Source organism: Rhipicephalus microplus, chromosome 5, assembly GCF_043290135.1.
Source record: "Rhipicephalus microplus isolate Deutch F79 chromosome 5, USDA_Rmic, whole genome shotgun sequence".
Taxonomy (NCBI): Eukaryota; Metazoa; Arthropoda; class Arachnida; order Ixodida; family Ixodidae; genus Rhipicephalus; species Rhipicephalus microplus.
In genome coordinates this window covers 9,781,547-9,798,556 of record NC_134704.1, presented here as the reverse complement: position 1 = coordinate 9,798,556, position 17,010 = coordinate 9,781,547, and the positions used below count along the sequence as shown (strand labels likewise).

The 17,010-nt window shown below is 47.1% G+C and overlaps 1 protein-coding gene across 1 annotated transcript in view; it reads right to left on the bottom strand.

The window, feature by feature from the left end:
- Nucleotides 1-17,010, bottom strand: part of LOC119174024 (plexin-B) — a 210,074-nt gene that overhangs the window by 34,724 nt on the left and 158,340 nt on the right. The gene's annotated exons all lie outside the window — the stretch shown is intronic.

Here is a 17,010-nt window from a genome sequence, read left to right as displayed (position 1 = left end):
TTTGATGACCTTTGAACAGCTCAAATGGCTGGCGCAGTTGTTTGCGTTCATATTTATTGGCACTGTTCGCGGCGGTACCCAACGACGGCCCTCTCAGGAAGAGCATCACGGAAAGGAAGAGCGCTCCGTGACACACGCTGTGAACGCGTGAAGCAGCTCTCCGATTGCTAACGAGGCCGTATTCACGCTTGGTGAGGCAGCATTAACGAGTTCCAGGTTCGTGTAGAAAATCAGGGGGGGGGGGGGGGGATTGCTTTTTCAGCTCGGAGCGCGCGTCGCCCACGAAAGCGAATGCCCGGCGCACCGGAACTGCATGATACAATTGAATGTTTCTCTGCCAGAGATAAGTAAAAATGGCTGCATCATGAGGAAGCGTCACCGATACTTGCATTCATTGCTCGTTATTTTGCCTTCACTGGCAAGAGCTTCCACCACATGAAAAAAAGAGTATATATATACGTAGGATGATTCCGCACGTAGTCTATTACAGCTCCTCAGATAACCTGACATTTGGACTGAAACAAGCATTTGAGCAACTGCTGTTGCGAGTTTTTCTTGAACAAATAAATTTAACAAATTTAAATCACGCCCAGCTTTTAAGTGACGCGCAATATTTCACCCTCATTTCTCTAATGGAATAGACTTGGTTACTCGTGGACATGAAACGCGATATTTCTGGGCTTTTATTATATCTGCAGAACTTGGTCGGATGTACTGTAGTACTGTAAATTCAATGATTCACTGTATTCCTGTCTCTCGTTGTAAGAATGTCTTTCCTCGTGGCTTCTCAGTTTCGCTTAAAGAGAAAGAAGTAGTGTCAGTTACGAGTGGCGCTCATTAGGAGGCGCCCGTTTCTAGCAATGCCTTACAGCACCCCCTTATAGCACTGCTCAGTCACACCTTCAACCGATACCTCGTTCACGCAGCGCGCGCTGACGGAGGAGCGTGCATAGCGCGGTGCCCAACAATGAGTCGGCGAAGCATGCGCTCCAGTCGGCACCTTTTCTGCGCTCGTTGGCACGGCTGCGGCTCCCAGTTGAACGCGACTCTGGCGCGGCGAGGGCCGGTCGATAATGGAACGAGGCCTCAATGCACGCGTGGCACAAGCGATGGGAAGATTTCAGAGCACCTGTGAAAATCAAGTCACGGCTTTCGAGGGCATGGGCCAGGCGCATTAGTCAGGGTGATCTTGTTTCATTTGCGAAAGCTTTTATGACCTCATGACAACAGTCAAGATATGGGTTGTGTAATTGTGCGCCGTGGCAGGCGTCCATCTCATTTATCGCGCACAATCACAAAAAATTACATTATATTCCGCTAATGGGCGCCACGTGTAGATGCGAAACAGCAGGCGCTAACGCTTGCACTCACGGTGGATAAGACACTAGCGCTTATCATGGCGTTGCGCATAAGAGAAACCTGGGAATGCACATAGCACACAGCACGGAGGAAGGAAAAGGTAAGGAGAGGCCCTGACGTCACTCGTTGTGAAGCCGCGATGAAGCCGGAAGTCGGGCATATTGAGTAGGCAAATTCTCCTATCTTGTTTACATATGAATGCGAAGCAGAAGGCGCGACTCCCTCTCCGGCTCGGAAAGCACGTGGGCTGCGCAGCGCGTGTGTCGTGACGATCCGAAACTAATGGAACTGGGCTCATCACTCAGAGCCAGCAGGACACCTTCAGCGAAATCGCTTCGTCCGAGTAATAACAAAGAGTAACAGCTCGCTGACAACGAAGCAACTACGAAAGAACGCGCGCTAGATGCACTGACAACGGCGAGTGCTTTCACGTCATCAATTCAGCAACTGTACAGACAACACGATCGGTCGTGCACCTTCTACGGTTGCATTCCGCCACGCGACTGACGCAGCGTCCTGCCACTGTGTCCGTGTTCCGCGTGAAACTCACCTGCGTCAGCATTCTGCGACCGTGGTGACTTTGAGCACGGTGCTAGTGACAGTTGAACGTGGTTGCTGTTACGTTGAGATTACATGCAATGCTGGTGGAGAGTGTACCAAGCGGAACAGAAAAGGTGTTTTAATACGCACATGCAAGTTGTTACTGTACACACACAACACGAAACTACGTATGTGCACATGGTCCTCACGGCGTCTTGCTAGGCTCAACAGCGTCGTCCGTTGTCATAAGCAGGAGCACTGCTCAACCGTCACTGACCTGCAAGGCGTTCGTCGTCATTCAGCTTCGTCATGGTGCCCAACGCCATTTCGCTGAACACTAACTGCTTCATCCGCGTCATCCGCCGCACGACACATGGATATGCACTTCTTCTACGCACTGTTGAAACCCCGTGATGGACAAAGAGATTTGTAAACGTTGCTAAGAGTAATGTAACAGCCAGACGAACACTGCGTAACCAATAACGCGGCGCAGAGCACAGATATTGTCCGCCACGGCCCAGCACGAGACCTGGGGAGGCACACATTCCGCCGCCAGCCGCGGCCGCTCACTGCTAGACCAGCTTCACTGCGCAACACGTAACCATAACAACGCCGCCATTGTGCCTACTGAATATGGCCGCCATGATGTCATTTCCGCCACATTTTTTACGCCCTGCGCCGGCTGGGCATGCCCTCTCCTTACCTTTTTCCTTTCTCCATGGCACACAGTAATGTACCATTGTTTCTTACTGGAACATGCCAATCACTGCCAATGGGCAATGACAGACAAAAACTCAAAATAGACTCGGAGACCAGCAGTTAACGCGCTTGCTGCGATTGTTTATTGTTCGACAACGCAGAGGAGATATATTACCGGCAGTATATATATATATATATATATATATATATATATATATATATATATATATATATATATATATATATATATATATATATATATATATATATACCTTGCAGGTCAAGACCCAGTGTCTATACCTTCATACGGCGTGGCTAGCGAATGGTTGTGCAGCGCCAGCAGTCGAATTCTAAAATCAAGAAACTCGCTAGAAGATGCTGCCTGTGTCGGCGTTGTGAGGCGAGAGACGGGGGGGGGGGGGGGTGGACGCGCATGCGCAATAGGGGTGTAAACGCCGCGGCGAGAGATGCCTAGAGTGGGAGAAAGAGAGAGCTCTAGATATCAGACGTTGTCGGGGTCGTCAGCGAGAGAGGAGGGAGCATGAGAGAGGGGAAAGAGTGGAGGGGACGCGCATGCGCAGTAAGAGTGGTCAGGCAGCACATTAGCTTGAGTTCGGCCATAAAATGCTTCGCATCTAGAAAAGAAAAAAATGAGCAGCGTTGGTGGCGTAAGGCTGGAACCATCAGTGTTCGACCTGGCTGTTTTGCTAGTAAGACCAAGCTTTCTTTAGAAGTACTAAGTATAGCTAAATTTGGCTAGAATTGCCAAGAAATGTCATGTAACGATTAGCTGTTGCGTGGTTTATGGCGGGAACATGTTTAGTTACTTGCTATTACGCGTTGTTGCGTGATTTTAATCGCGTGACGACCAGTTAGCGATATTTAGTCTCGGGACAGGATGTGGCGTTATATTATGTAAATTTTTAGTCACGCTAGTAGTTATGTGTTCTGACATGATTCAATTCACATGCTTAGCAACGCGACGTTACGTGATTTCAGTTATGCGAATGATTGCGTCATTTTACGTTGTTTTAGCAGCGGGACTATAGCTATTACACGATGTTACGCGACAGTTAGTCCTGTGAGTAGCTGTTAAGTGATGCTAGGCGATTTTGCGGGGCGTAACAGACTCCGCCCATCACATTTGTTGTCATTCATAACAGGCGGACGCATTCTGGGAGTGAAGCAGGAGCTGAAGAAGACGAAGCGAGAGGGTGGCTGTTCATAACAATAATTCCTATTCACACTACCTGGCGCAACGAAAAGTTTAAAGAGCTCCACTCTTGAAGATAAAATCAGCAAACAGGGTTCGAGCGGGATTTGAATCCAGGCACTCTCACGGCAGAAAGATTAGAGTACAGAATATTGTGATCACACAGTGCTGTTACACAGCAAATGTGTCGACTTGTTGAGAAGAGTTTTCAGCGATGGACGGTTGTGTATGGTCCACACATTTTCTCACACCCAGACTTGAGTTAAGTTTGAGTTTTCAAAAGGTGATCGAAGAAAATAGTGATCGCATTGGAATAGAGCGCAGTACACTTTCAGCTGGAAGCGCTGCGCCAGAATGCGTAACAAGGTGCGCATGCTCCGGGATCAGTACGAGAACAACGCAAGCATACTTTCGAGTAAAACTACGATGATACAAACAAAACTGTACGCAGGCACAGGTAACTCCAAAGTTAGCATATTTTGCATGGACAATACTTCCCCAGTGTACCGCAGTCACCTATTTTTCTCACAATCGAAATCGACCTTTCATGATCTGCGCTCTGTGCGGCCGAAAGACAGCTCATCCCGATACAGCGCCAAACACAAAGGAACCCGCACTCTGAAGGTACACGGCCCATCGAAACAGTCCGACAGCAAGAGAAAAGGTAGATCAGATATGTCGGAGTGGCTTTCTGTTCTAATCTATACTGAAGCTCAGCGACCATCGGCGAACAGCGTACGGCCCTAACCCGCGCTGGAACTGCACCAACGGTGCATCTACAGAAAACGAAACAAAGCGTTAAAGAAGTGTGGGAGTCGAAGAAAGGAATTTTAGCATTTTCTCGTTCACTGCCTGCTGGCCGCAGGCGCCTTATTTCGCTTGGGGCGTGTGCCAATGGGGCGTTCGCCCGAATCCCAGGCGTGGATGACGGATGAGGACCTAGATGGATCGTTCCTTTTCTTTCTCCACTCGCTCTCACGAATGAGTTAGCCATTCCGCTGGCTGCACTGAGGGAACAGAGCTTATTATTACCGGTTCGTATGAAGGAAGAAAGGATCCGAATAGAAGGGAAATGGCGGCAGTGCTTCGCCGATGAGCGGACGGCACCACGCCGAGCCTCCACTGCACTGTTCCCCTCTTTCTTTCCCATGCACAACTTATGGTGCTGCTTTGCACAGCATTAATTATAATGTTTATATCAATAAAAATGAATCACCGGGTCTAAATAGTTTTTTCTTTCTTTCTTTTTTTTGTTTACCCAACTGTCGAACTTCGCCTCATAGCTGCTCCTTTGCACCCACAGGGGCGGGAACGCAGCGGAGCCTGTGATTTGCCGATGAGGGGCGTGCAGGGTATGCGGTATACGCTCAGGCCAATGCCTCCTCTATCTTATATAAAGATGGCGCTGCTCAGGCACGCTGGTTTTCATCGCTGGCATGTTTGATGAGCTCTCGACGATCACGGTCGGCCGCCTGCGAACTTGTCCGCCAATGAGATAGTGGTTCGTGCTAAGACTATGCGTTAATTACCACCACAGGTTTCACCTTGGTGCAGCCTTAGCTACGTTGTGTGGCTTTATCAAGGGTTATGCAATTACGAAAACGGCTTTTCAACTCGTTTTTCACAAGTTATTTACTATTTCAGCGTGTCTATCACGTGGAAAGGAATATGAAAGGTCAAGTAAAAGTAGTATGTAGTCCCCGACTGGTCTCGGGCCGACGTTGGCCGATGCTCCATATGACTGATGACACGTGGAGTGAATAATGGAGTCCGTTATTTGCTGTCGAGTCTGGACAAATAGGTTTACGCGTACACAATGGAGACCCCGACAGAGGCTGGGCAACCAGTGTCTCCCAGCGTCTTTATGGAACTTTCATACGGTCTTTCCATCAATCGTCCTTTCATTCTTTGTCCACTGCTCATATGACCTTCCTTTCATCCACTAACACGGCGTTATGCATGCTCCCCATTTATTTACTGCGAGAATCCGGTGCAGTGATGGCCCGTCACCTCAGTATATATTCTGCTTGGTTTAATTACGGGTTAAGCTCAACTGGCTCCACTTATTATTTGGATCATGGAAGCGATTATTGTGTATAAGAAGTGCGATATTGCCGTTGATATCGGCATGAATTGACATACCCGTTTCCGCTCCCCCTCCAATAACCAACCCCTCTTCTTTACGCTCTAATGATCCTGAACAAAAATGAAAAAGAAACTGGTTTTCAAAAGGTGGTGAGGGAGTGCGTGAAATGCATGTCCGAAAAAAAAAAGATTTTCGAAAAGAGAGATAAGGGATATTGAGGAGATAAGGGAGAGGTAAGTCAGGGAGATTAACCAGGTTGCACCCGTTTAGCTTCCGCACATGGAAAAAGGGAAAGAGATGAGAAGAAGGAAAGAGAGGACAAATAGGAGCGCATAGCAACGTCCACTGCACATGCCCAGAAGGTCATCAAACTGCGAACTTTCACAGAGCACGAGTCGAAGTTCGACTGTCTCGATTGAAGTACACTGCAATGCGCGATGCCAGAGAAGACTTGTAAGGACTGGCTCCAAGGTACCCAGAACCTACAGTACATAACTAAGGAAACTCCTCAGCGCTAACTGAACGAGTATACATAACAACAACAAAAAAAAAAAAACAGGATGGGCGCTTGTAGCATGCGTCCTCGTTCAGTTTGCGCCGGAAAATTTCTTCAGTGTTCAATCAGTACCGACTATAGCTCAAAACCAAAATTTTTCTAGAAAATCTTGTTGCATAGTGGCGGATCAAGCTCATGTTTCCACTTGTCTTTACGGTGGCTGCAAAGCTTTTGCTGCAACGTAATCTACCGGGCCAAATAGGCATTATCCACGCTATGCGGCTGGCTCCAGTGCGACTTGTTTCAAGTGTGCTTCAAGCCGTGAGACGAGCATCTCTTAGGTTTTCTACGACACATGCAAGCGAGCGTACGGGCTTCTATACTTGAAGAAAAACATGGAGAGAGAATAAGGTTAAGTGAACGGCAGGGAAGTTAACCAGAAGAAAATTTCATGTTCACTACTTCACACTGGGGTATGGGTAAAGTATATAGAATGGTAAGGAGGGAAAAATGAAAAGGAATGCTTAAAGAAAACGCGCACACACGCAACCACGGGAGTGTCAGATTCGCTTTGCGAGTCAGGTTGACCACAGAAACTTCCGCAGCGTCCTCGACGCTTTCTGGCTGAAAGGTCGAACGTTCCAGCACTCCACAATTGACTGCTCCGAAAGCAGCTGGCAATCGAGCCGTGCTAACGCTGCCTAAAGCTGTTGTACTTAGGAGCTATATATAGAGGGACATAATAATGATAAAAGACAGGAAGACTAACCAGGGCTGAGCCCCGTAGGATACCCTGCACTGGGGAAAAAGGAAGAGGGTAGGAAAATTAGACAGGAGCTATAATGAAGACAGTCACAATGGACGTGGGCAATGGTTTCCACACTGCCACAGTGATCACACGCAGCGCTGTCAGCCATTACTATTCGATAAGCAAAAGTGTTCGTGAATTACACTCCAAGCCACAAACGGCAGAGTATGGTTGTTTCGGATTGGGATAGGTTGGATGGAATTTGAAGTTGAGGTGCCGGATCCAAACGGCGTAGGCGGGAATGCGGAAAATGGGTTGTGTTCCACATTGAGTGTGTTACATCACGTGCGAGGAAGCACATCTTTGATGCAGCATCGGTTCTCGATAATGGAATGAATTCCTGAATGCCACTTTCTTGAACATTCCTGGCAGATTATGTGCGTGTTCGTTGTCGTCAATGCCACAGTGGCCTGGAAGCCACTGCAAAAGAATGGCATGCTTTTTGTCTTTTAAATAGTGCAACGTTTCGCTTATTTCCAAAACTAGTCCGCGGTAGTCTAGCGGCTAAGGTACTCGGCTGCTGACCCGCAGGTCGCGGGATCGAATCCCGGCAGCGGCGGCTGCATTTTCGATGGAGGTGGAACTGCTGCAGGCCTGTGTGCTCAGATTTGGGTGCACGTTAAAGAACCCCAGGCGGTCGAAATTTCCGGAGCCCTCCACTGCAGCGCTTCTCATAATCATATGGTGGTTTTGGGACATCGAACCACAGCAATTATTATAATACTATATTACATTCTCTCAATTCTGCTTTCTTTTATGAACAACCTACGCTGAGAATTGTTGCCATCATTTACAGACAAACTCAAAATCGTTATAGTAGACAAGTTATGGCACCCGTATACCTACCATACGGTATGGTAATGAACAACGCAATTAAGCCAGTAAAATACTGCAGCGTTCACTTGGCGAATCGGCTCAGAGCCGCCCGGCAACGCCTCCCCAATATACACGGCGACCTTCGAGTCACTTCGAGAACTCTCACCATGGCGTCCCGAAAGGAGTAATGCTCCCTGACGCAAGGATATATCATACGTACGCAGTGTTTATTACTTTTACATAGCTTCGTTTGACTTTCTGTAGCAACGACGCCACGTACGGCGCGTGAAAGCAACTTTCTCGTGGCGCCGTCGGGGAAGGAAATTTCTTCTCGCTCTCCGCGCTTCGTGACAGGAACAATTAATGAGCCATTTATCATGGCCGCGTGTTCCGCGGCTCGTTCTCCCAGCGTCGCTGGTTGCCGCAGATCCCTTGGGCACACTGGCTTCTGCGGAGAGTTAAGCCTCCGGTGGGCCCCCGAGACCCCGGAAGATCCCCCATCGGCATTTTCCTCTTTGCTCCCGTTACCGGCCTTTGCAACATCCTGCAACCTCCGAACCCTGCAGAACGTGGCTGAGAGTTTCCATAGGAACGACCCTAGATCGCGTGGTAGGGAAATTTTGATGTACATACACGAGAGAGCGGGTATGTACATCAAAATCTCTCCCCCCCCCCCGCTCTCTCCCCCCCGAGAGAGCGGGGGGGGGGGGAGAGAGCTGATGAGAATTTTTTTTACTTTCTAGGTCGCATTTTTTTTCTTTCTTAGGTTACTATCAAAGCACACTGAAACCACTCATGCGTGAGGAGATCTGTGGCTATGCGTTGCATCTTCTTTGGTTGGGGCTCCTGGGTGTTTTGAGCTGCCTACCCGCGAAAATCACAGACGATGGAGTGCGCGGCTTTCGTACACTACTCCGTACACGCATAATACTGAGCAGCGATGATCAAGACCCGTTCCCTCATTTTGTGGAATAGTGTACGAGTACTCAGGTAGTACTATTGCTGTTAGCGCTTGCTGAATCATCTGAAATTGTTAGCAGAATTGGTGTTACAGAAATTCATACTGGTGGTAACCTAAGCCTAAACCATGCATGCAGCGCTGCACGAGTGAGGCTGGCATTTGTTCTCGAGTTAAGTTTATGAACGTGTCATTACGTGTAAACTTTGGATTACTTGAGGTGTTTGGCTATCACGCCTAAGTGATGGCGTTTACTGATTTCGGCACTCTAGTAGCCATCGTTTACAAGAATAAAACGCTGCAGACTGCACAAAATCTGTCCAATAGACACGTAGATGCAACAAATAACATGCATCACCATTGGCATGAGCTTGTGGTTGCTGCGCTTTGCCGAAAGCTGCTGACCACTGCCCGTTCTCCTGCATTCTCGGCCAGCAATAAGTCTCTGAACACATAAGCTTCGACTAGAAATGACTGTACAAATTGTACCAAACAAATACAGTAAAATATCAATCGCTCGAACTCGAAGCACTTTACGAAAAATTGTTAAAGATTGTTCGAAACAAACGGAGTGTGACTTTGCGGGCGGGCGTTAGAATGAACGGACATCACTCCGCACTGCGCGGGATGAAGACATCTCTTGACTCGTTATTGCGAATTCGGCACTACTACACGTTTTTGTTTGGTTCGTGGCGCTGAAACAGTGAACGAAATAATTTATCAGTCGGTGATACGCCAGAAACAAGCACGCGCAAGTGCATCTCATGCGATCAGTGAGCCCCAATAAAAAATATATGACGTTATATATGCTCCCAAACACATTACTTTAAATGGCAGAGTTAGCACCAATAAAAGTAATCAGCAAGTTGAATTTTTTTGCGCCTCTTCTGTCGCAAGTCAATAATAGTTGTTTGCCCCTTTCCAGCAGCTCAGCGTGGTGTCCGAATTCTCAGCTGCTGAGAAGTGCTGCTGTTTCGTTGTTGTGCATCTCTAGTGAACTTGGTCTGGTTTTGCAACACGTTGTGATCACTTTGCGCTCTAATTCTGCAAGAAGCGAGAAAAACAGAGGCCCCCAGTTTAAAATAATGATTGTGCATACAGACGCTTTCGAATTATCGGAAGGTATTCCCCGTAGACAGGGCCGTACCGGGACCTGAGCGTCAGTTCGAATTAACTGTTAATTCGAGTTAACTTAGTTTCAATGAGCGAGAAAAACGACCTCTTAGATTTCTACTTCTTTCCGTACCTCAGGCTACTGTCAACAACCTCTATTCGGTCACGTAGTCATAGAGGACGTTGACAAAATTATGAACTCTAACTAGGCGCACCCCATATATTCAAATGACTATTCCAATCTCTCATGGCCTAAACAAATCAGGCGGTAACCAATCACCTAATAATGGAATATAGATGCGCAAACAAATGTCCTCTTTTTTTTCGGCCGAATGCTCCGCTAATGCAAATGCTGCGCTGAGACACTACGCAGGCATTTTCAGAAAAAAAAGACAAATTGTACTGACGTATTCAGATTCCTGACACATTTAGCGAGGTATCTTTGCTTGAGCGCCTTTTCATCTTGATTAGGTTTGAAAGATCAGTGCAGGCCACGGCAGTCTTCCTTAGTCCTTCATATCACGAAATCATCGCAGGCCACCTTTGCCGCTCAGCGCGTTTTCTTCATTCCGTTCTTCTATACTGCTTTCAACGGGAATTAAATATTTAGTGGCTTCATATATTCTTGAACCAATATGCCAACGGAAAAAAAATTATGAAGACAGCGAAAGAAAATAGAGGCCAGAGTAAGGAAGATGTAATCGGCATCGTTTTCCGCTCCGTATTACTATTTTCTAATTCTTCCGAGAGATTACATTTTGTACGACGTTGAATAACGCATACGCACTGGGTAATTTTGCACTGTCTTCGTTGTCAAAATTGGATTCGCTCCTCACCCACGAGTAAAAAAACAGAGTAAGTCGTGCATCTACCTCCATAAGCATACTCCCCTCCCCAGTCAAGGCACGCACAAATTTGCGTGCCCTCGTAGCTCGGTTTATATGCAATCACATAAGCAAAAGCATGCGATAGACAAAATCAGGCTGCATGCAGTGAGCCGCCATGGCATATCGAATTAAAATGTATGCTAATCCGATCTCCCCCATCTCCTTCCGCCCCAAAGGCAATAAGAAGGTAGCGGGAATTGAATTCGTGCCATATGCACGGAGACCTACCTACTGCACATTACCAACCTTGCCTCGACAAGCTCGCTCCACGTGGAAACGGACAGCCAGCGTTATGCAGGTGACTGCAAGGCGAGTTCCGGCAACACCTAAGCCGAACAATTATGCGTCGAAAAGAAGCAGATATGCTTGTTTGGTGGATATCAAGCAATGCCTGACATGTTTTTATAGAAGCCCTGCAACATTTTTTCAGCATGGTTCAAGAAACGCTGCTGACAGGTTGCCGAGGCTCCTGGGAACATGCGAGCTAACACTGTAGCGCAGCATGGGGCCTACAGTTTATTATTAGTTTTCAAAGTCAACTATAGAAATGACTTCATCTTCTCTCTACAAATTATGTCATATAACATTGATAGTTAGACAAAATTGTGCGAGTTCATGGTTGAAGACTGCGCGAGAACACAACAGATGCATCTTTGTCGATTCTTCAATTGTATCTTGTGTTTTTGCAACGTTTTTGATTGTGATGTCTCATACCTAAATTACTGCGCCATATCCCCGCAGTCCATGACTGTTACCTGATTTCAGCGTCGTGAGCGCGGCCGGACTTGACTCCGGCCGTGCGCCTAGTTACTGTGTTCACGGCGAGATGCCGCCACGCACGCGTACGCACACTGGGGATCACACTGGAAGTAAGCCGCACATTCGCAGGACAAATGAAAATAAAGTGCTCGAGGTCGTCACACGTGCTGTTGAAAGGATGCACCATCTTGCCTTCTTGTCAATTCCCTCTTTCGATGGGTTCAGTGGGCTCGCTGGTGTGAAAGGAGAGAAGGCGCTTAGAACACGTCGCGAATTCTCTTCAGATGCGAAGTACACTATGGTTGATCGCGATCCGGTGTGCAGCGTGACTACCTTTACTGCGCATGCGCGTCACCTCCTCCTTGCTCACCTACGGTCCCCTCTATCGGCTCGCAGCGCTGACTCGAGCAGCATCTGCTCGTTTACACTAGCTCTCCCCCTCTCTCCTCTAGGCATCCCTCCTCGCGGCATTTACACCACCATTGTAGAGTGTAACCATTGCGTATGCGCACCGCCTCCTCTCCCCTCCTACGCTCCCCCTTCTCTCGTCTTGCAATACCGATGTAGGCAGCGTCTGCTGGAGAGTTTTTTGTTTTAAAAAAATGCTAGTTCACACGTACCACGGGAACCTATTATATGCGAAGCACGAAAAAAGAAAAAAAAGGAAAAAAGATATGGCACTTTAAAATGAGCACAATGCTACTAGGTGGACGTAAATTATGCCGTACACGACTTCTCTCTCTCTCTCTCTCTCTCTCTCTCTCTCTCTATATATATATATATATATATATATATATATATATATATATATATATGGTATATGTCAAGCTAGCGAAAAGCTGTGAGTGCGTTATGAGCGTAGCATGTAGTCATGTCTTGCATGACATGCATGTCATGATTATCATGCTTGGACGTGTCATTCACTTTCATCATCGTCTATTCACATCACGTGATACCAAATTTGGTGTATTTGAAGCTTTAGAAACGGCCGCAAGCATGCTATTAGCGAAGCATGTAGTCATGTTTTACATGGCACGCATATCATAAGTATCATGTTCGGATGTGTCATACACCTTCATCATCGTCTATTCACGTCACGTGATACCAAATTTGGTGTATTTGAAGCTTGAGAAACGGCCGCGAGCATGCTATTAGTGAAGCATGCAGTCATGTTTTACATGACACGCACGTCATAATTATCATGTTTGGATGTGTATTTTACCTTTTTCGTCTATTCGCATCATGTAATGCCCAATTTGGTATATGTGAAGCTAGCGAAACGGCTGCGAGCGCATCATTAGCTTGGTATATTGTGATGTTCTTACATGTAACATGTCATGATCATCATGTTTGCGCCGGTCATGTATTCATGTACCTTCATCAATCATTCACGTCACGTAAAACCGAATTTGGGATATGTGAAGTCAGCGAAGCGGCCACAAGCGCACTATGGACGTATCATGTAGTCATGTTTACATGACACGCATGTCGTGATTATCATGTTTCGGACGTGTCATTTACCGTCATCGTCCGTTCGATCACGTAATACCAAATTTAGTATATGTGAAGCTAGCGAAACGGCCGCGAGTGCATCTTCAGCGTGACATGTAGTCATGTTCGTACATGACACGCATCTCAAGATTATCATGTTTCCACCAGTGATATACCTTCGTCAGCCATTCACGTCCCGTAATACCAAGAATTTGTATATGTGAAGATACATACAGTCATGTTCTGCCATACGGATTTCGGTATAGGTACCATTTTTATGTAACAGCCAGAAGAGCTCAAAGTCGTAGGTGGCTAGATAGACAGATACGGTCAAAGTGGCCGAAGTTCGCTAAGCAATTTTTCGTATTGAAAAACCAACGGCTCGCGCTGCGCAACAGTTGTCTGGCCACCAGATATTTATAGACACTAGATCATGCCCTCCAAGGTAGTGCCGATGGGAGATTTCTCCTGTGCGTTGTTGAATGAAAATTCCAAGTGTAAATGCAGACTGCGGGTCTCTGTGTGCAATCGGGGGCTTCTGTTTCTCATTGCCCATTAGCAGTGATTCAATTTTTCAGTAGGAAACACTGCTCCATCACTGCATGCGTTGCGCTTCCCCGGGTTTTTCTCCTGAAGGAGGCGAAATTGCTGTAGGCCCATGTGCTCAGACTCGGGTGCACGTTAAATAACTTTAAAGAACGTCAAACAATTTGTGTGCACGTTAAAGAAAAGGTGGTCGAAATGTCCGGAGCCCTCCACTACGGCGTTTCTAATAACCACATGGTGGTTTTTGGACATTAAACCCCACATTTCACTCAATAAGGTTTCTCTCCTGCGCAACTTCGGATGATCGCCAGCATCAAAGCCAGTGTAAGCGTTAGGGCCCGCTAATTCGCATCTACACATGGTTTTCTTTAGCAGGAGATGGTGTAATTTTTTTAACTGCAGTCGTACTTAACGGATCCCCAAAAATTGTGTGAAACTTAATTCATAGGGCGGTAAATTAAAAGTAAGGAAACAGGCTATTTGCTGGAAAAGTGTCGAAGGGCTCCTTTAAAACTGCTTGGCTAACGTTTTCTTCGAGCCCGCGTACAGACAAGCCACGGAAGTCTAGTGGTTGTTGTGCTCAACCGCTTACCAGAACGACGCAGAATCGAAACTCGGCCGTCGTGGTAGCACTTCAATGGCGACTAAAAGCTCGAGGCCTGTGTACTTAGACTTAGGCGAACATTAAAGAATCGCGGGTGTTATAATTTTTGGAGCCCTCCACTACGGCGTTCTTCATAATCACGTCATGGTTTCGAACGTATACTCTCGACAAATATTAGGACACCCATCCATATGCGTCTTGAGAAGGTGATGCAGTATATAAACGCACAATGTCAACATAAATGTGTCAGTGTGATGTTGCATCACCTGAATAAGGTGAAAAATAATTGGACATGAACTGTGCCTATAGAGTCGACATTTCGACAAGTGTACTTGTCTTGTTGAAGATAGAAATTTCTTCATATCACTGCGGTCAGACGAGCCTACACTTAAGTTGTAACACCTAATCATCTCCATTTACAGTCGTATACCAGAACGAAGATCGCTGGGTGAAACGCTACCTTCAGCGACATCTAATGTGCAGCAGAGGGTGACCTCAAATAATTATACCGATTTATTTGTGCTCATCATGCCATCAAATTTAGGCACCTGCTTGGGCAGACCATTTGGAAAAAAAAACCCGAGTATTTGGCGCCAAATGAAGGAAGGCAGGAAGGAAAGGAAAGGCAGGGATGTTAACCAATTCAAGAGATGCAGAAATGAGCCTCCTAAAGAATTTATTGGCTGTAGACATAGTATACACCAGTCATCTATCATATCTATCTTGCTTCACAGACATGGATGATATCCGAGCAGAAGCTCATTTTTCACTGTGCTTGGTGGAATATGAGCTAACCTGGTGGTTGGTGTAATACACCATGTTGACATCACCACTCCTTGTGTAGATCTTCGTATTCTAATCAAGGAAGCGAGTAATCCCGCCGACATCGTCCACGTACTACACTTCGGTAAGTCGCGTTGCGTGAAGATTATTTTGAGAAGCGACACTTTGCCATTCCGCGTGAAGGTAGGCAACTTTCGACATGTGGTTCATCCATCTACACCAAAAGCAATGCCACAAGTGTCCGAAAACGGGCGATGTGAGCGCAGATTGCGGGAACGTGGTGGTTTGCCCCCGATGTGCAAAACCCCACAATTCAGAATCCTGCCCAGAAACTACCCTGAAGTGTCCCAGTTTCCACGCATCGCGTGAAGCTTTATCAATCGCGTGAAGCTTTATCAAGACACTCTTCCAGAAAATAGAAGGTAAGAAATGACCTAGTACACAAATAAGGCGCTGATATTGTCAGAAAGCGATAACGACGTTCCGACACCTGCAAAACTCCAGGAATACTGCGGCCCGATCAGGACCATCACCACGGTGTCCTATTACAGCGGACCACTTGAGTCCTGTTTCCAGACAGCTCCACCTCCGTGGACTGTTCCTCCACCACAACCAACCAACGCCCTACATTCGGACAGAAGAAAAATTGGGGACCCTTAAGCTTCACTTCGCCTTTAAGAGTTGAACGCTATAGCGAAATCCGGCCCCTAGGGCACCCTTTAACAGCTAAGTGCACGCTTATTTATGTGTTTCGTTACATACACACGCACGCACACAAACACGCACACAGTAGATTGGACCATTGCGCCCTATTATCGCCAAATGGGCTCGTTTTCGCCGTGACATTTGTCAAAAAAAAATGCGTTAAAGGGGCCCTGAAACACAATTTCAAGTAACCACGAAATGAATTCACCAGAATAGCTTATTGCTTCACAAGTTCAACGCCGCGAAAATTTTTAAAAATACGTCCAGTGCGAGTGGAGTTACAAAGGTTTGTCGCATGCTGCAATGACATTATCTCTTCTCTCGTCCCGACGAAAGCGCTAGAAGCTAAGTAGGGAGGGGTGGCAGGGTGAAGAAACTACCGCGCCTGATGACCTTGAGCACTTTTTTTTCTTCGAATGCGCGGCTTTCTCAGTGTTATCGCGCGCGCGCACGCGTGAACAGATAGCGGCCTCCCGCGGCTATCTCGACAACTTGATTTCTCGGTCACAGACGCGCTGGCAGACGATTTTTCACTCACAATTGTGAGTGAAAAAACCAACAGGGCCGACGCCGGCGGCGGGTTTTCTGCGACACGAGCTTAACGCTCTGGTGTTAAAAGACGCAAAGGGGAGGAAGGCGACGTCGGCGGATGTCATGTGGCCGTCCTTACCGCCACTGCGCGTCCACAGAGACACCACACAAGGTTCTATACTGAGTAATTCTGTGACAATTGCGTATACGTGCTATCACTGTGCTGAGGTAATTATAAGCACAATGCAAACACTCCTCACCGGGAGGACAAACCTATCAGTTCGAAGTGCACTGCAAGTTCTGTATACAGTGGAGCTAGACCTTGGAAGCCTTCTTCAATATCATGGATTGCAGTGTACTTCATCTAAGACAGTCGAAGTCTACCCATGCTCTGCGACAGTTTGCAGTATTATGACATCAGAGAGTTTCAATTTAGCGTGCGCAAAGGCCGAACGTGGAAGAGGGAGAAGATTGCGCATGCGCTGAACCTAAGATGCGTGCGTTTGCGCACGCCGGGGATGCGCACACCACATCTAGGCGCTTACGTTGCGCCCGCTACGGGCATTGCGTACCTTACAAGCGGGTCTCGTGAGATCTCGAACAGCCAAGACCAAAA